This window comes from Protomyctophum parallelum (assembly GCF_964188405.1).
Source record: "Protomyctophum parallelum genome assembly, chromosome: 13".
NCBI lineage: Eukaryota > Metazoa > Chordata > Actinopteri > Myctophiformes > Myctophidae > Protomyctophum > Protomyctophum parallelum.
Window position 1 is genome coordinate 2,862,526 of NC_139708.1, and position 20,747 is coordinate 2,883,272.

At 42.6% G+C, this 20,747-nt stretch overlaps 1 protein-coding gene across 3 annotated transcripts in view; it reads left to right on the plus strand.

The window, feature by feature from the left end:
- The window catches only part of kank2 (KN motif and ankyrin repeat domains 2), a 41,561-nt gene that overhangs the window by 756 nt on the left and 20,058 nt on the right, over nt 1-20,747 (plus strand). For all 3 annotated transcript variants that reach the window (XM_083779472.1, XM_083779474.1, XM_083779473.1), the window contains exon 2: nt 12,837-12,927. The gene's annotated coding sequence lies outside the window, so the exon portion shown is untranslated. The remainder of the gene's footprint in view (nt 1-12,836; nt 12,928-20,747) is intronic.

Genomic DNA, 20,747 nt, shown 5'->3' on the forward strand with positions numbered 1-20,747 from the left:
CGTTATATATAAGTCTATTGTTTTATTTATGCCCAACATCATTTGGTCAATGTGTGATACGTTAATATAAAGACTCCCCCATCCATCCATAGCTGCTTTAGGCTCTAGGGAGCGGGTGGGATCATGCATTGTGAGAGTTTTCATTACTTCCAGATGTGCATCAGTTTTTCTCTGCCGCTTTTTGCCCTCAAACGTGCTTAGTGCTTAGTGTTAAGATGGTCACCACGAATGGATGATTTAGCCCACGGTGACAGCCCTTTGTGGGGATGTTGCGCAATTGAGAAAAGTTGTTCTCAAAGTTACATTTTGGAGACAGACAGAATTAACTTGACACTGCATGGGTTTGAGGCGCAGCTGTTTGTCTAATCTGTCTATACTACAATACAATAATACTTGGCTCGCCTACTCTAGTAGTTTATTTGACCTAAATTAACAGCACCATTAGCAGTACAGCCTCTATGGCTTCGCATGATGTCTGTCCTATTGTCATATTGCTGCCCGGGGCTGGTGGTAATATAGTCTCCATCTTTAGATTTGTGCTCAGTTGGAGTTTACCTTCATTAAGTTTTCTGCAGCCACACTGACTGGAGGGATGGAATGTGTCTGCCTTGTCTCACGGTGGACTCGGTTACAGCGTTCTGGAGCGACGAGGGGCTCTGCGGAGGAATTCAACAGCTAGGAATGTAAAGGTTATAAACTCCATTTGCACGGTGGGCCACACGCCGGGCAATTTAGATGGTTCAGCGAAACTAATGAAATTATGTCGCTGAACCCGCTGCTCCATATGTGTCAAGGGTCATTAGGGATAGGAGGACTCTTTCAGCATGGCACACTTGTCCCTTGATAGCAAATCTGTTGTGACATTTTAGGCCAGGGGTGCCCACCCTTTTTTTGACTTGAGAGCTACTTTCAAAATGACCACCTCAACAAGATCATCTGACCAAAATAATAATTATTCCTTTGCTGGAATAAATACAGTAGTTGCATACTGTAAGACACTTCAACTAACATTTGTGTGCAACACTCACATGGAAAAAATGTATTGCATTGTGGGTTTGAGCTGACAGGCTCTTTTTATGTCAATCAATCAAGTCACCTTAATTCAGGTGATAAATGATATATATTTTAGGGCCATGGCCGGCTATATATCCCATTCCCAATGGTTCTCAGTCAGACCTTTTCAGCATAACACGATTTGTGTATTCCACATTTTTCTAACTTTTTCAAGATTAAAAAATAAATAAATAGATACAGTAGGCATAGATAGGCCTGAGCCCGGCTAGCGCTCTGGACTCTGGGCACCTAGGCATAGATAGGCCTGAGCCCGGCTAGCGGTCTGGACTCTGGGCACCTAGGCATAGATAGGCCTGGCCCGGCTAGCGCTCTGGGCACCTAGGCATAGATAGGCCTGAGCCCGGCTAGCGCTCTGGACTCTGGGTACCTAGGCATAGATAGGCCTGAGCCCGGCTAGCGCTCTGGACTCTGGGCACCTAGGCATAGATAGGCCTGAGCCCGGCTAGCGCTCTGGACTCTGGGTACCTAGGCATAGATAGGCCTGAGCCCGGCTAGCGCTCTGGACTCTGGGTACCTAGGCATAGATAGGCCTGAGCCCGGCTAGCGCTCTGGACTCTGGGCACCTAGGCTGGTAATCCAGATCCCCCATCTTTCTCCCTGTTTCCTGTCAACCTACTGTTTATCTATCAATAAAGGCAAAAAGCCCCAAAAATATCTTCAGAAAAACAAAAACAACACAAAAACATCTACACTATAATGATCAATGTATGCATTGTGTTTTGTGAGCTTGTAGATCAAAGATCCAATAGGGTTAAAATGGTTAAAGTGATTTTGTTGAACCCCCTGAAGGACTTGGGGGTCCATGGACCCCTTGGCTATCCTGCACTATACTGCTAATTTAAGCCTGATTGATAGGCTACTTTGGTGCATGAAGACATCGGCAATACATTGCATCGCCAGGCGTTGTGAGCTTGTAGATCTGGTATTTTTGTTTAGCTTAACGGCTTAGAACAACATTTGGAGAGACCTTTAATATTTGTTATTATGGCCTGCTATCTCTCTATTACCATAACACTACCCCCAGAGGCCCAGACAGGGAAGTTGTCGGTTTAATTGCTATTTCATAATGATTTGTTTCTCTTAAATCTCTGGATTCTTGTTCCAACGTTGTTCCAGGATGAGTGTTGCAACGGATAAGGCCAGCCTTACACCGCCTACCCTTCCAATTAGACAAACAAAAACAATAAAATAATAATAATAATGTATTTTATTTGTATTGCATGTTTCATTCACACGGAATCTCAGAGTGCTACATAAAAAATAAACATGAAATCAATCACAAAAAGTAAAAAAAAAAAAAAAGGATATTGTTGACTATATGCTTGGCGGTTGTCAGTCTATTATGGTTTTACTTATGACGTAACGTAACACCTTGTCAGGTTGTCAGTCTATAGCTATGGTTTTACTTATGACAAAATACAGATCTACATACTAATGAATCGTCTGTTTACACCAGAAGGTTTAGATTAGAAGAACAGTTTCCTAAGTGAAGTTAAACAGTCAGTTGTAGGCTGCAGCACCCACCAGGAGATTCTGGTCAGGATTTAAGGGTTAATACCCTTACTTATTTAAATTGAGCGGGGAAACTAAACCATGTCATGTTTGCAGCGGGCATATGGTCTGATCAGGAATTTAAAGTACTACGAGCACAAAAATCATTATCTGCTTGACTAATCTGGTTTAATCTCCTTTAATCCGCTAATCACCTGAAAAAAAGAAGATGGACAGTTCCATTCAGCACTGCAGTGCACACCCAGCCAGCAGAATGTAGGCCTACTCGTTTGGGAACGGTGGCTTCATCTGCTTTTGTAGTCTGTGTTCACAGAGGCCTTCAGCTTAACCCATTAAACCTGCATGGGAAAACACCTGTGTAACCACTTTAACCATTATTTTATACTTTGGCTATTCAAAAACAACAGATATACAAGCTCATATCGCGAATATACAGTATATTCTTTAAGTAATTCTTTTGTCCTTTAGTTTCCCTGGAAGGCTGGAACTAAATATTTTGAGATAGGGGGGTGTCCGTGGCCAAATACATATGATTACGGGGGTCCTTGACATGAAAATGTTTGGGCACCACTGACATAGCAACATAGTTTTTTTTTCTTTTTCTTTTTTTTAGAAAACTGTTAGGATTTAGAAGACTTTTGTAGAATCGCCCTCAGGTCCTAAATGGGTTAAACCATGCAGGAAGCCATTGATGAGTTCCCTGAGAGGAAACCTCTTTACTACATCAGCAGCGTCTGTGAGATGACTTCCTCCACCCTGCTGTGCTGTCCCCTGGTGACACAGCAGCACACACGCTGACCTGAGCTTTGAACCCCAACACTGCTCTGACCAGCTCTCCGACACACAAACACTGCCATCTGGACTGTGTCTGCCTCCTCCCCAGACCCCAGAACCCAGAACCCCTGGCCTGCACTTCCTCAGATCTTTACAGCACTCTGTGACGCTGGTTTCTTGCCTAATCCCCGTCTCCACACAGCCGCTGGACGGGAATTCTCCTCCTGTAGCTCCTTTTTATGTTTTTTTCTTCTCCGGCGTCTTTGTTTGCGCGCCACTCCTCTCCTGTCCCTCGGCCCCACCCTTTTGCTCAGGCAGTTTCCTGTCGGAGGTCAGCACAATGACCAATAGCAACTGGCTTGGTGTTTATTCTGCTCCTGTTCCAGTAGAAATGTGAGCAGGCAGACCCCTCCCTGCTGGGCCTTAACGCCAGAACGCTCCCTCCAGCCCCACTAGTGCCGTCTGTTTCTCCATTCCACCACTCTTTAATGTGAAAAACAGTGACATCTGTGAAAGCAAGGCACGCACACACACACACACACACACACACACACACACACACACACACACACACACACACACACACACACACACACACACACACACACACACACACACACACACACACACACACACACACACACACAGCCCTGTAGGGGCATGTCTCCTCCACGTCTGTTCTATGATGACTTCACTGTCACCAGTTCAACCTCCGAATGAATGAGTCACAGATACGTCATCCCCGCGATCAACAGCATAAGAGCTTGCTGTACTATACTGTATGAGTGACGAGAGCCTCAATAACCACTTAGAATCTTTTTTTTTTTTTAAACAGCGAAAATAGTGTCTCACTATTTCTGAAACATTTTGAAATATTTCGCGATTTATTTGTACAGTATGTTTTTGAAATATTTTGAAGATTTTCACCTATAAATGGCATACAATAGGGGACTCCAGGCTTGAAGTGGTGGTTCAACATGGTGCTGTTCTTGTCCTACAGTGATGTGCACCATTCAGCAGCTTGGCATGTAAAATAACCCTGTATGTAAAATGCTGTATGCCATTGCTGCCCCCACATTCAGTGGCATGTAAAATAACCCTCCTTTCTTGATGATAATGCTGTATGTCATTGCTGCCCCCACATTCAGTGGCATGTAAAATAACCCTCCTTTCTTGATGATAATGCTGTATGTCATTGCTGCCCCCACATTCAGTGCATGTGCAGCAGTTGTTCAGCAGAGAGGTTTGTAGTTTATTGATTAATTATTCATTCAGGACGACCAGTTGGCTGAATGAAGCCATCTGTGATCCAGAGTATGCATGGAGGCACGAAGACATCTGCAGACCTAGAGCTACACGCCACATTTAACACAAAATCTCTGTTTCTTTTTATCTGCATAAAGAAACAGTGAACAGTGAATTTTTATTTAGCTACATATACAAACAATACGTCTCACTCAGTAAATTCTCTATTGTGGGTCTATTTTTAGTTTAGTGGAATCCACCAATGATTTTAATCTCTCAAGGCGTAGCCACTTTAAATCATGGGAAATGGTCTTTTGAAACCTTATTTACTTTGCTGTAGGTCAGGAGCTATTGCAAACCCATGTGTCTAATCGCTGGGATGTTCCTTAACAAGAGCAGACGAGGTCTTGGTGTCAGTGGTGGGATTTAAAATGATTCATGCTGCTGGATTCCAGATCTGCGAACAGTCATGGTGTTCTCATTCCAGAAGTTTCCATCTAAAACTCTCCACTGCATTTCTTCTCGCCTCCCCCTCCTCTTTCAGTCTCCCCTTTCTTTTTCTCACATTCCCCCTCTTCCCCCCCCACTCTCACTATAACGTACTGTACCATTCTCCTTTGCTTGCCCTTCTCTTCCCCTTCGATTCATTTCGTCTTGGCCTTCTCCTTGTTACTCTTTCTCCTAGGCTAGGCGGAAGTGAGCGCGTTGTTTCTGGGTCCCCGGGGAGTAGATGGATGGAGCTGCCTTTCCTGTAACCCTTCCTCCATCAAACCTCAGACTGTCACAACTGACCGCTTCCCTTTTACCTTATCTGTTTTCTGATGAGAGCCACGTGTCACAGAAGAGCAATATTGTATATGTGCAATAAGTGGCACATTGAGTGCATTTTAGTGGGTCGGCATAGCCACTGTAACATTTGGGCACTTTTACACTCTCAAATGTAAATTGATACTTAAGGATTTTGCAGTGTATGGATGGGAAAATATTGTTAAATTTAGGGTCAACCCGAGGTTGATCAACATCAGTTCCAAGTTGGAGGAGATGGTTCAATTAGGAAGAGTTATGCCAGACTCTACAGTACAGCTGTGTTTGTTGAGCCTGAGTCTTGTGACCAGGAGGATTCCGATATGTTGCGGTGGTGTGTATGGTGGTCTGTGTGTGTTCGTCTGTGCTGTGTGGGAGAGATAGACTTCATGCTATGTTATCTCCCATGAAGTATTTGTCTGTTACACAAGCATTTGCCTTCAACACAAGCACGTCGGTACAGCTACACTCTATTGTTCATCCATCCAGACTACCACTTGAACAATCTTGCCATGGATAGTCAATTTTCTATGGAGCGGTAATGAGGATGCATTCATAATGCAGGCCTTGTTCAGTATCTTACGTAATGAAGAGGCTGATCAGTCCGTGTGGGAGCCTCCGGGACCACGAGAACTAGACGTTGGTCACTTAACACATTTGTGCCTGCTTGTATTTCCAATTTCTGACAGTGCGTGGATGCACAACCAGGCCTCAGTAACCATTATGTTTGTTTTGAGGCTTATTTTCTTCAGTAGTTGACTCTCTCTCGTTCTCTCTCTCTCCCCGATGCCCCTCCCAGCTTTATATTAGAACCAGCTGTGGAACTGGGGTCTGAATGAATGGCTCTTTGTGATTCTGACTGTCGTTCCAGTGTAAGGGTCTGTTTCTCTCTCTCCCACCCTTGATCCCGCATTGGCATGACCACATTCTGAAACAATGGACCGGGCCGCATTCACACTTGTTTCGACGTTATGCAAAGGTCATGCTGTCGTCAGAGTATTTTGGCTACAGAACCCCTCCGACAAAATGTCGGCCACACCACCATCATCATCATACAGTATCCTGCAAGCCGAGTCAAGGTATGAGAGTCAGGGACCATTATCACACAGCTAATTTGCTGGACATGATGATTGGTTCCAGCACATGGCTTCATGCATGGAAGACAGTATAGTCTCTCTAGTCGTGCACATTTTAGACTATGGTCCATCATACAACATGTCTCACTGAAAGTAACACATCTACAGGCTCACACGCCTGTGAGCTTGTAGATTTGCATTTTCTGCACACGACGACAAAGTGTAAATCGGACGACGAAGTTTAAATCCAGCTTTAGATTTGGTCCATGTCTTTAACCCATTCTGACCGGGCACCCATTTTGGTGTCGGCATCATGTTATGCCTTAGCTATTGAAAAAAAATCGAAGAACGACTGACATTTTTAGAATCTGATCTCAGGTCAGAATGGGTTCATCAGGACCAGTGTGTGTCCAGTGGAAAACCTCGTATGAATCTGATCTCAGGTCAGAATGGGTTAAAGGTGTGCAATGTGCAGAGCAGCCCAGGGGTATTCCCATACGGGGCGTGCTGTGCATGATGCCACCACTTTTAGGAGGCTGAGACTGTGACTCATGGAGGCAACCAAACAGAAAACATTGCTGAATGTGGTCATGGCAGGGAGGTTCCAGCCTTGGGTTGATTATCACACAGTGGGTTGTTCTGGTGGATTGAGCCATTTAGAGTGGTATAAAGCCGTGGTTCCCAAAACGGTGTGCCATGGGCAGGCACATTGGTGTGCCCTGGCCCCTGAGTCCCTGGCCCCTGGCCCCTGGCCCTGGCTCTGGCCCTGGCCCCTGGCCCTGGCTCTGGCCCTGGCCCCTGAGTCCAGGGTGTGCCTTATAGGATTTAGTGACGACCACACATTATTATTATTGCATTATACAGACAGTATACAAGTACATTTTGATTCTATAACTTAGAGTAATAAGAGTTCCTATCCTGCATGGATATGAATACAGGAGTGCCTTGAGATTTTGACTTGCCCTTTTGGTGTGGCTTGGCCTGAAAAACGTTAGAAATAAGCACTGGTATTGAGTGAGGGAATGGAGGAAAGCTTCGGTGTGTGGATCTGGAAATAAGCACTGGTATTGAGTGAGGGAATGGAGGAAAGCTTCGGTGTGTGGATCTGGAAATAAGCACTGGTATTGAGTGAGGGAATGGAGGAAAGCTTCGGTGTGTGGATCTGGAAATAAGCACTGGTATTGAGTGAGGGAATGGAGGAAAGCTTCGCTGTGGGGATCTGGATTCATCTTGGCTGGTTTACTGCGTCACGTTGTTTTGATTGTGTTGATTCAACCCAGAAAGTGTCAAATGAAGTGCAAAATTATCAGAGTAGGGAAGTTATTATGATTGTCAGCTATTCTAATGCAGTGGTTCTCAAGTTCCTTCTCAGGCTGTGACCCTCCTAAAATAATCATAATTGAAGTGGGGACCCCCCCCCCCCACACACACACACACACACACTGATAAGCACTTGGAATGAAGGAGTTGAGGTATAACATTTTCGGTTCCACAGATAAATATTGCAAAAATAGCCGATCTACAAGCTCAACAGTCACTGCCTCACAACGGCGCAGTGAGCTTGTATTATTTGACAATTTGTTTTGGTAGTTGTTTGATTACATTTGATGCAGTAAATGGTCACAAAATTCCTTAAATTGTCACTTCACTGTCACCCCCCCCCCAAAAAAAAAACACACAAACAAACAAACAAAAATAAAATACAAATAAATAAATAAAGCTCATGTGGGGCCCACAGGTTGAGAACCACTGATATAATGGGGGTATTATCTCAGTCAAATAAAAACATGGCATCATTCAGACACTGGAATGTTTTCCTGGATTTGCACCCTGTATTTGTTGTCGTAGCCTTTGGTAGGACACAGTAGGCTTTGTGCAACCTCTCATAAGTCAGACTTCAAGGTGTTTTTATCCTCCTGATGACAGGCCTACAGGCCTTTTAATGGAGTCTTAAGCCACTTGTATACACCGATCCTGCAATAGTGGTGCAAAGAAGAGCTGTCGTTAATGCCAGCTTTGCTTTTTACACAAACACACCAAACAAAGCCTCCCCCGTGTGTGCTTAAACCTGATGAGTAACACAGACATTCATTGATGGACTGCTTTACAGGACAATTTACAGGACAATTTACAGGACAATTTACAGGACAATTTACAGGACATTACAGGACATTACAGGACAATTTACAGGACAATTTACAGGACAATTTACAGGACAATTTACAGGACATTACAGGACATTACAGGACAATTTACAGGACATTACAGGACAATTTACAGGACATTACAGGACATTACAGGACAATTTACAGGACATTACAGGACAATTTACAGGACATTACAGGACATTACAGGACAATTTACAGGACATTACAGGACAATTTACAGGACATTACAGGACATTACAGGACAATTTACAGGACAATTTACAGGACATTACAGGACAATTTACAGGACAATTTACAGGACAATACAGGACATTACAGGACAATTTACAGGACATTACAGGACAATTTACAGGACAATTTACAGGACATTACAGGACAATTTACAGGACATTACAGGACAATTTACAGGACAATTTACAGGACATTACAGGACATTACAGGACATTACAGGACAATACAGGACATTACAGGACATTACAGGACATTACAGGACATTACAGGACAATTTACAGGACATTACAGGACAATTTACAGGACAATTTACAGGACATTACAGGACAATTTACAGGACATTACAGGACATTACAGGACATTACAGGACATTACAGGACAATACAGGACATTACAGGACATTACAGGACAATTTACAGGACAATTTACAGGACATTACAGGACAATTTACAGGACAATTTACAGGACAATACAGGACATTACAGGACATTACAGGACATTACAGGACAATACAGGACATTACAGGACATTACAGGACATTACAGGACAATTTACAGGACAATTTACAGGACATTACAGGACATTACAGGACATTACAGGACATTACAGGACAATACAGGACATTACAGGACATTACAGGACATTACAGGACAATTTACAGGACAATTTACAGGACATTACAGGACATTACAGGACAATTTACAGGACAATTTACAGGACAATACAGGACATTACAGGACATTACAGGACATTACAGGACAATACAGGACATTACAGGACATTACAGGACATTACAGGACAATTTACAGGACAATTTACAGGACATTACAGGACATTACAGGACAATACAGGACATTACAGGACATTACAGGACAATTTACAGGACATTACAGGACATTACAGGACATTACAGGACAATACAGGACAATTTACAGGACATTACAGGACAATTTACAGGACATTCCAGGACAATTTACAGGACATTACAGGACATTACATGACATTACAGGACATTACAGGACATTACAGGACATTACAGGACATTACAGGACATTACAGGACAATTTACAGGACATTACAGGACAATTTACAGGACATTACAGGACAATTTACAGGACATTCCAGGACAATTTACAGGACATTACAGGACATTACAGGACATTACAGGACATTACAGGACAATACAGGACATTACAGGACATTACAGGACAATACAGGACATTACAGGACAATACAGGACATTACAGGACAATACAGGACATTACAGGACAATTTACAGGACATTACAGGACATTACAGGACATTACAGGACAATACAGGACATTCCAGGACAATTTACAGGACATTACAGGACATTACAGGACATTACAGGACATTACAGGACATTACAGGACAATACAGGACATTACAGGACATTACAGGACATTACAGGACAATACAGGACATTACAGGACATTACAGGACATTACAGGACATTACAGGACAATACAGGACATTACAGGACAATACAGGACATTACAGGACATTACAGGACATTACAGGACAATACAGGACATTACAGGACATTACAGGACATTACAGGACAATTTACAGGACAATTTACAGGACATTACAGGACAATTTACAGGACATTACAGGACATTACAGGACATTACAGGACAATTTACAGGACATTACAGGACATTACAGGACAATACAGGACAATTTACAGGACATTACAGGACATTCATTGATGGACTGATTTACAGGACAATTGTTAATACTTACAAGAAAGACCGTCTGGAAAAGCGTGCGTGAGTGAGTGTCACAAACCATTGGATCAATCGCCTCCAAATGTCTTGTAGGCCAGTAGGCCAAGAAAGTAAAAATTTCCCCCCATATACTTAGAGTGTGTGAATAGTATTATTCACATTTTAAAGTAAATATTCCCCCCATATACTTAGAGTGTGTGAATAGTATTATTCACATTTTAAAGTAAATATTCCCCCCATATACTTAGAGTGTGTGAATAGTATTATTCACATTTTAAAGTAAATATTCCCCCCATATACTTAGAGTGTGTGAATAGTATTATTCACATTTTAAAGTAAATATTCCCCCCATATACTTAGAGTGTGTGAATAGTATTATTCACATTTTAAAGTAAATATTCCCCCCATATACTTAGAGTGTGTGAATAGTATTATTCACATTTTAAAGTAAATATTCCCCCCATATACTTAGAGTGTGTGAATAGTATTATTCACATTTTAAAGTAAATATTCCCCCCATATACTTAGAGTGTGTGAATAGTATTATTCACATTTTAAAGTAAATATTCCCCCCATATACTTAGAGTGTGTGAATAGTATTATTCACATTTTAAAGTAAATATTCCCCCCATATACTTAGAGTGTGTGAATAGTATTATTCACATTTTAAAGTAAATATTCCCCCCATATACTTAGAGTGTGTGAATAGTATTATTCACATTTTAAAGTAAATATTCCCCCCATATACTTAGAGTGTGTGAATAGTATTATTCACATTTTAAAGTAAATATTCCCCCCATATACTTAGAGTGTGTGAATAGTATTATTCACATTTTAAAGTAAATATTTCCCCCCATATACTTAGAGTGTGTGAATAGTATTATTCACATCTTCTGAATTTGTAATCTCTGTTCCACACTGGCACATTTGGACCAGACCGACGTCATCAGCATTACGTCAGAAGAAATCCACAGGAAAGTCACGCGGTCGTTAGTTCCCGTCTTCTTACTTTAATAATAATAACGATAATAATGCATTTTATTTATGAAGCGCTTTACATTCTTACAGATCTCAAAGTGCTACAAGGTTAAAGGTATATTCAGTGATTTCACTTAATTCAAATATCACTTATGTTTTTGTTTTGTTGTGATAATCCTCCCTACTATAGAGTGTGCTGACCATATAAGGAGTTCCTCCCTGTCCCCAGTTAACCCCTGGGGGTCAAAAAACCTTAGGTTTCGTTTTTGACTCTCTATCCTGATTGGACGAAAGGCTGGGTCCCACAGCCAAAAACGAAACCTAAGGTTTTTTGAGTGAAATCACTGAATATACCTTTAAAAGCATGGCAAATAAAATACAATAAAAGAAGCGTAAGCAACATCATAATCAGCAAAACATGTTCTCTCATGCTCAGGTATAATATAGTGGGTACTGTATTTATGAGCATTCTATGTCTGTCCTGTTTTTTGTTGTGTATTGTTTTGTTACTGGCAGAGCTGTGTCACTTATTTTGCCTCTTGTCTTGGCCAGTTCACACTTGTAAAAGAGACTTCAGTCTCAATGTGGTTTTTACTGGTTAAATAAAGGTTAAAGGGAGAGAGTTCCACAGACATGGGGCTGTGTGACAGAAGGCCCGGAGGTTGGTGTGGGGGACGGGGAGAAGATGGGTGTTGGAGGAGCGGAAGCTTCGAGTGGCGGGTTTACTTTTACGACTTTAATCAGACCAGTGTGTGTCCCAGTGGAAAACTCGTATGAATCTGATCTCAGGTCAGAATGGGTTAAAGTTATCATCATTACAGTAGCTACACAACAACATGTGTTTACCCTTACGGGTCCATCCATTTCTACACTCAGAGTTAAATGAAGGTTTTACTGTGTCAGTGATTCCAAACCTGTGGCCCGGGGCCCAGAGGTTGGCTGTGAGGATATTGCAAGTGGTCAAGACTCAAAACACTATGTTTTTAATGATCACATTGACAGGAAACAACAAATAGTTCCATAGATCCAAGCCGGAACACAATCGATTGATTGATCGTTGATATAAACATGCTCTGAAAATGCAAACGGGCCGTCCGAACCGTCAGATGGGTTCACTTCACCCTGATCCACACAGGTTTGGGAACCACTGGTGTAGAACTCTCCCAACCAAAACAATATCGGAAAATATGTCCTGATCCCTGTTTTATTGTGGTTTTCCCCAGGTGCGGGCCGTAGAAGACAGAGAGGAGAGAAGTGAAGCCAGAGCGAGGAGACTGGGGCGGACACATCCTATCCCTGCAGCTTGGGCAGCTGGTAAGAAGCGGAAAATAAATCCCCCTTTTCCTAATTCATAAACCATTCCCAAACTTGTTCAGAATAGCGATTGCCAAAGGCGGAGACTTTGGTAATGGAGTGGAAAAAATCAGACGATTTTTTGTTGGGAAGTGCAAAGAGTGGCATATCTTTAACACCGCAATCCTCAGGTTTTAATCTCCCTGTCACAGGCAATGAAAACGGGTTGATTTGTGTGAACCGGGACGACTTTAAATTAAGATAGCAGACGTCTCGACACATTAAAGACATAACTCCTGTTCCGTGCCCGTAATTTACAGCCATTATTTTTAGATCTCTGCTGCTTAACAGTTCAGGAGGCTTATACTGTGCAATGCCGGAGCTTGCTTTCACATGATGAATCAGTCCGTCGATTTCGCAGCCGTTGGAACTTGAGAGGATCAAAGAACCCACTATGTAGTGACATCCAAAAGGGACATGGCGGAGACATATAATTTGCGCTGGATGACCTGTACCCACCCCTAGGGGTTTGTTAATCTTAATGGTGCTGGGGTTGTAGGGGGAGAGGAGAGGAGAGGGGAGGGGGCCAGGCCATGTTAACTTCCGTCAGTATGGAATGTAGAAGTGGGAGGGTGGAGGGTGGGGGTGAATATGGGGCTGAGTGTGGGACAAGGCATTTCTCCTGGAGGAGTCTGAGGGAGGCGAGGCGAGGGCTGAAGAATGGGAGACTGGAGTTGGGGAGGGAGGTGGGGTTACACTGGTTTCAGTTCCCCGTCATTTCAAAGGAACACTGTTTGAGTTCCTTGAGAGAGGGAGGAAAGTCATCCATAGGCACACACACACATACACAGATTGCAACTGACTATGAATCAAACATAACTCCAACCCCTAACCTCAGATGTCTAATCCTATCCCCAACCTCAACCCAAATCTTCCCCTAATTGTAAGTCTGTAAATCCAAAAGTTTTTTATAACCACAAAACAAGCATTTCTCTTGTGAGGAGTGATGAGGACCAGGAAAGGTCCCCTCCTCACAATGTAGATTTCTCACTAGACTTGTGGGGACATTTGGCCCCAAGTCTCTCTCTCTCCCTCTCTCTCTCTCTCTCTCTCTCTCTCTCTCTCTCTTTCTCTCACTCACTCACTCACACACACATGCACACGCGCACACACGCACACACACATGCACATGCACACACACGGGAGAGTGCACAACGATGCACACACACGCACACCTCAAAGTATAACACCCGGTGAGGCGCAGGCAGAATGGTAAACGGGGCAAGAGAACGGTCGGAGTCACAGAGAGACTATAAAGAGGTGTGAGATATTGAAAGCAGAGCCTGGTGTCAGAGCCACAGATCTGGACTACAGTACTGAGTACTGTACATAACAAAACAATGTAACCTTATGGTGTCAGAGCCACAGATCTGGACTACAGTACTGTACATAACAAAACAATGAAACCTTACAGTGTCAGAGGCCACAGATCTGGACTACAGTACTGTACATAACAAAACAATGTAACCTTACGGTGTCAGAGGCCACAGATCTGGACTACATTACTGTACATAACAAAACAATGTAACCTTACAGTGTCAGAGCCACAGATCTGGACTACAGTACTGTACATAACAAAACAATGTAACCTTACAGTGTCAGAGGCCACAGATCTGGACTACAGTACTGTACATAACAAAACAATGTAACCTTACGGTGTCAGAGCCACAGATCTGGACTACAGTACTGTACATAACAAAACAATGTAACCTTACAGTGTCAGAGGCCACAGATCTGGACTACAGTACTGTACATAACAAAACAATGTAACCTTACGGTGTCAGAGCCACAGATCTGGACTACAGTACTGTACATAACAAAACAATGTAACCTTACAGTGTCAGAGACACAGATCTGGACTACAGTACTGTACATAACAAAACAATGTAACCTTACAGTGTCAGAGGCCACAGATCTGGACTACAGTACTGTACATAACAAAACAATGTAACCTTACAGTGTCAGAGGCCACAGATCTGGACTACAGTACTGTACATAACAAAACAATGTAACCTTACGGTGTCAGAGCCACAGATCTGGACTACAGTACTGTACATAACAAAACAATGTAACCTTACAGTGTCAGAGGCCACAGATCTGGACTACAGTACTGTACATAACAAAACAATGTAACCTTACGGTGTCAGAGCCACAGATCTGGACTACAGTACTGTACATAACAAAACAATGTAACCTTACGGTGTCAGAGGCCACAGATCTGGACTACAGTACTGTACATAACAAAACAATGTAACCTTACAGTGTCAGAGCCACAGATCTGGACTACAGTACTGTACATAACAAAACAATGTAACCTTACGGTGTCAGAGGCCACAGATCTGGACTACAGTACTGTACATAACAAAACAATGTAACCTTACAGTGTCAGAGGCCACAGATCTGGACTACAGTACTGTACATAACAAAACAATGTAACCTTACGGTGTCAGAGCCACAGATCTGGACTACAGTACTGTACATAACAAAACAATGTAACCTTACGGTGTCAGAGGCCACAGATCTGGACTACAGTACTGTACATAACAAAACAATGTAACCTTACAGTGTCAGAGGCCACAGATCTGGACTACAGTACTGTACATAACAAAACAATGTAACCTTACGGTGTCAGAGCCACAGATCTGGACTACAGTACTGCACGTAACAAAACAATGTAACCTTACGGTGTCAGAGGCCACAGATCTGGACTACAGTACTGTACATAACAAAACAATGTAACCTTACAGTGTCAGAGGCCACAGATCTGGACTACAGTACTGTACATAACAAAACAATGTAACCTTACAGTGTCAGAGGCCACAGATCTGGACTACAGTACTGTACATAACAAAACAATGAAACCTTACGGTGTCAGAGCCACAGATCTGGACTACAGTACTGTACATAACAAAACAATGTAACCTTACAGTGTCAGAGGCCACAGATCTGGACTACAGTACTGCACGTAACAAAACAATGAAACCTTACGGTGTCAGAGGCCACAGATCTGGACTACAGTACTGTACATAACAAAACAATGTAACCTTACGGTGTCAGAGCCACAGATCTGGACTACAGTACTGTACATAACAAAACAATGTAACCTTACAGTGTCAGAGGCCACAGATCTGGACTACAGTACTGTACATAACAAAACAATGAAACCTTACGGTGTCAGAGGCCACAGATCTGGACTACAGTACTGTACATAACAAAACAATGTAACCTTACGGTGTCAGAGGCCACAGATCTGGACTACAGTACCGTATTGTGCCGAATATTAGACGACTCTGATTATAAGACGATCCCTCATTTGTGGAAAAAGAACGTTGAATGTCAAAATGGTCTAGTCCCCGATTATTACACAACCCCGTTTTTTCTAGGATATTTCCATTGGGAAAAATAGTCTTATATTCAGCACAATAGGGTACTGCACGAGTGCACATGACAAGACAATGAAACGTTCACGGGAAGCGGCAAAGACAGAGGGAAGGAGAGGAAGGGGATGATGGCCGTCATTTCTCAGGGATGGGATGTTTGGGTCATTTTCGTGTAGCTGAACCACAGACTAATTATATCTCATGAACTGTCCTCCACCCTCTTGTACCACACACACGCTCACACGCACACACACACACACACACACACACACACACTCTCACGCACACACTCTCACGCACACACAATGGGGTAAAAGTAACTACGGTAAGTACATTTACTCAAGTACTGTACTTAGAGTAGGCTAGTTCCAATTTTCAATACTTTTACTTCTACTCCACTATGTCTCAGAGGAAACTATTGTACTTTTACACGTATTTTAAAACTTCAGTTACTAGTTACTTTGCAGGTATTAATTATTATATTATAAAACTTACATTAACCACTTTAGCCCTATATTGCACCTAGGCTATTTGACAATAGACTCTCAACACGCAGTAGATGTGTGTAGATCTGTTATTTTCAACACGCAGTAGATGTGTGTAGATCTGTTATTTTCAACACGCAGTAGATGTGTGTAGATCTGTTATTTTCAACACGCAGTAGATGTGTGTAGATCTGTTATTCAGTAGATGTGTGTAGATCTGTTATTCAGTAGATGTGTGTAGATCTGTTATTCAGTAGATGTGTGTAGATCTGTTATTTTCAAACATGTTTGTATATTTTGATGCCCATACTTTACTATTCACAGGCCTTTTGCTACTCTTATATTGTGGTGTTGCTACAGTACTTTTACTTAAATCAAATATCTGAGTACTTCTTCCACCACCACACACGCACACACACACACACACACACACACACACACACACACACACACACACACATCCACACATGCCCTCTCGCCCTCAGCCGCTCCCCTCTCCAGTCTGTCATTCTCTCACTTTCTCACACATGTAGTGACGCCCTTTCCCACAACACGCTACATATCTGCCACTCATATCATCCCACAACACGCTACATATCTGCCACTCATATCATCCCACAACACGCTACATATCTGCCACTCATATCATCCCACAACACGCTACATATCTGCCACTCATATCATCCCACAACACGCTACATATCTGCCACTCATATCATCCCACAACACGCTACATATCTGCCACTCATATCATCCCACAACACGCTACATATCTGCCACTCATATCATCCCACAACACGCTACATATCTGCCACTCATATCATCCCACAACACGCTACATATCTGCCACTCATATCATCCCACAACACGCCACATGCACTGTATCTGCCACTCATATCATCCCACAACATGCCACATGCACTGTATCTGCCACTCTCACATCCCCTGACAAGAGTATTTATACACCGACAAAAACAACACTGATGAACGTTCCACTGTAAATCATTCCGTCTGTAATGGTGTTCTAAATATTTTATTTATTAGAATACAATTACAAATGAATGGAATGGACACATTTGTCATTTCCAGAGGTCATCGCCATGCTGGGTTGTGAGGTGAACATTATTTGTCAACTAACCCTTTGTCACGGACATAGAAATGAGCAATAACATTACCAGGCAGAAACGCATAAGGAGCTAGGCCTAGGCCCCTAGTATACTACTGTATAGTACAGTGAAATGAGCAATAACATTACCAGGCAGAAACGCATAAGGAGCTAGCCCTCAAGGGACCTTCGTTGGTTGGTTGAAAGTGGTCTGTAACTCTTGAGAGTCAGTGTACCAATGGAACCAAACGGACCCGGTCCATTTGGTTCCTTTGTTACACTCTTCTTATGGTGGTGAAAAGTCTAAAGTCTTTACTAGTGGACTGCTAATAAATAATGTGCCATAGTGTCACTCATAGTAAATCAGTGTCATACATATTCTAAGAAACCCTGGAGGCTGACATTCAGTACTTGTGTCTTATCGTCAATAATATGAACATTATAGAACAATATCTAACCTTTGCCATGAACAAGGTCAAGTCATTGCCACGGAGGCTATGCGCAAGTTATGCAGGAACGCCTACCGAGTGGCAAACATCTACTTCCTGGCCATGTCCTATCTGATTAAACCATTCTGACCTGAGATCAGATTCATACGAGGTTTCCGCCGGACACACACTGGTCTGATGAACCCATTCTGACCTGAGATCAGATTCTAAAAATGTCAGTCGCTCTTCGATTTTTCAAAAATAGCAGACCTACAAGCTCGTATCGCGCCACTCGGTGGCGCGATATGAGCTTGTAGGTCTGCTATTTTTCAATAGCTAAAGCATAACATGATGCCAACAACAAAATGGGTGCCCGGTCAGAATGGGTTAAACAACAGTAAACTCACTTTGCAACTCCATTTGCCACTCACTTTATGCATGCACATACATCTATTGATGACCACATTTCCTCCACATAAAGCAGTGCAGTCGCTTCATAGTAGCAGTATATTTATTTTATTTCTTTATGTTTTTGACAATGATTTGGAGGATAAGCCCCTTGAGATGCATCATCTCGTTTTCGAGGCCGTCCTCATTTATTTAACAGAGTGACGTAACGTTCTCCAGCTGTATAGGCAGTTTAGGCACATACATCCCATAGTGTTTAAGTGTGCACTACGTGTGTGTTTAGGCACATACAGCCCATAGTGTTTAAGTGTGCACTACGTGTGTGTTTAGGCACATACAGCCCATAGTGTTTAAGTGTGCACTACGTGTGTGTTTAGGCACATACAGCCCATAGTGTTTAAGTTTAGGCACATACAGCCCATAGTGTTTAAGTTTAGGCACATACAGCCCATAGTGTTTAAGTGTGCACTACGTTTAGGCACATACAGCCCATAGTGTTTAAGTTTAGGCACATACAGCCCATAGTGTTTAAGTTTAGGCACATACAGCCCATAGTGTTTAAGTTTAGGCACATACAGCCCATAGTGTTTAAGTTTAGGCACATACAGCCCATAGTGTTTAAGTGTGCACTACGTTTAGGCACATACAGCCCATAGTGTTTAAGTTTAGGCACATACAGCCCATAGTGTTTAAGTTTAGGCACATACAGCCCATAGTGTTTAAGTTTAGGCACATACAGCCCATAGTGTTTAAGTTTAGGCACATACAGCCCATAGTGTTTAAGTGTGCACTACGTTTAGGCACATACAGCCCATAGTGTTTAAGTGTGCACTACGTGTTTAGGCACATACAGCCCATAGTGTTTAAGTGTGCACTACGTTTAGGCACATACAGCCCATAGTGTTTAAGTGTGCACTACGTTTAGGCACATACAGCCCATAGTGTTTAAGTGTGCACTACGTGTTTAGGCACATACAGCCCATAGTGTTTAAGTGTGCACTACGTGTTTAGGCACATACAGCCCATAGTGTTTAAGTGTGCACTACGTGTTTAGGCACATACAGCCCATAGTGTTTAAGTGTGCACTACGTTTAGGCACATACAGCCCATAGTGTTTAAGTGTGCACTACGTGTTTAGGCACATACAGCCCATAGTGTTTAAGTGTGCACTACGTGTGTGTTTAGGCACATACAGCCCATAGTGTTTAAGTGTGCACTACGTTTAGGCACATACAGCCCATAGTGTTTAAGTGTGCACTACGTGCGTTTAGGCACATACAGCCCATAGTGTTTAAGTGTGCACTACGTTTAGGCACATACAGCCCATAGTGTTTAAGTGTGCACTACGTGCGTTTAGGCACATACAGCCCATAGTGTTTAAGTGTGCACAACACACATACAGCCCATAGTGTTTAAGTTTAGGCACATACAGCCCATAGTGTTTAAGTTTAGGCACATACAGTCCATAGTGTTTAAGTGTGCACTACGTGCGTTTAGGCACATACAGCCCATAGTGTTTAAGTGTGCACTACGTGTGTGTTTAGGCACATACAGCCCATAGTGTTTAAGTGTGCACTACGTTTAGGCACATACAGCCCATAGTGTTTAAGTTTAGGCACATACAGCCCATAGTGTTTAAGTGTGCACTACGTGTGTGTTTAGGCACATACAGCCCATAGTGTTTAAGTGTGCACTACGTTTAGGCACATACAGCCCATAGTGTTTAAGTGTGCACTACGTGCGTTTAGGCACATACAGCCCATAGTGTTTAAGTGTGCACTACGTTTAGGCACATACAGCCCATAGTGTTTAAGTGTGCACAACACACATACAGCCCATAGTGTTTAAGTTTAGGCACATACAGCCCATAGTGTTTAAGTTTAGGCACATACAGTCCATAGTGTTTAAGTGTGCACTACGTGCGTTTAGGCACATACAGCCCATAGTGTTTAAGTGTGCACTACGTGCGTTTAGG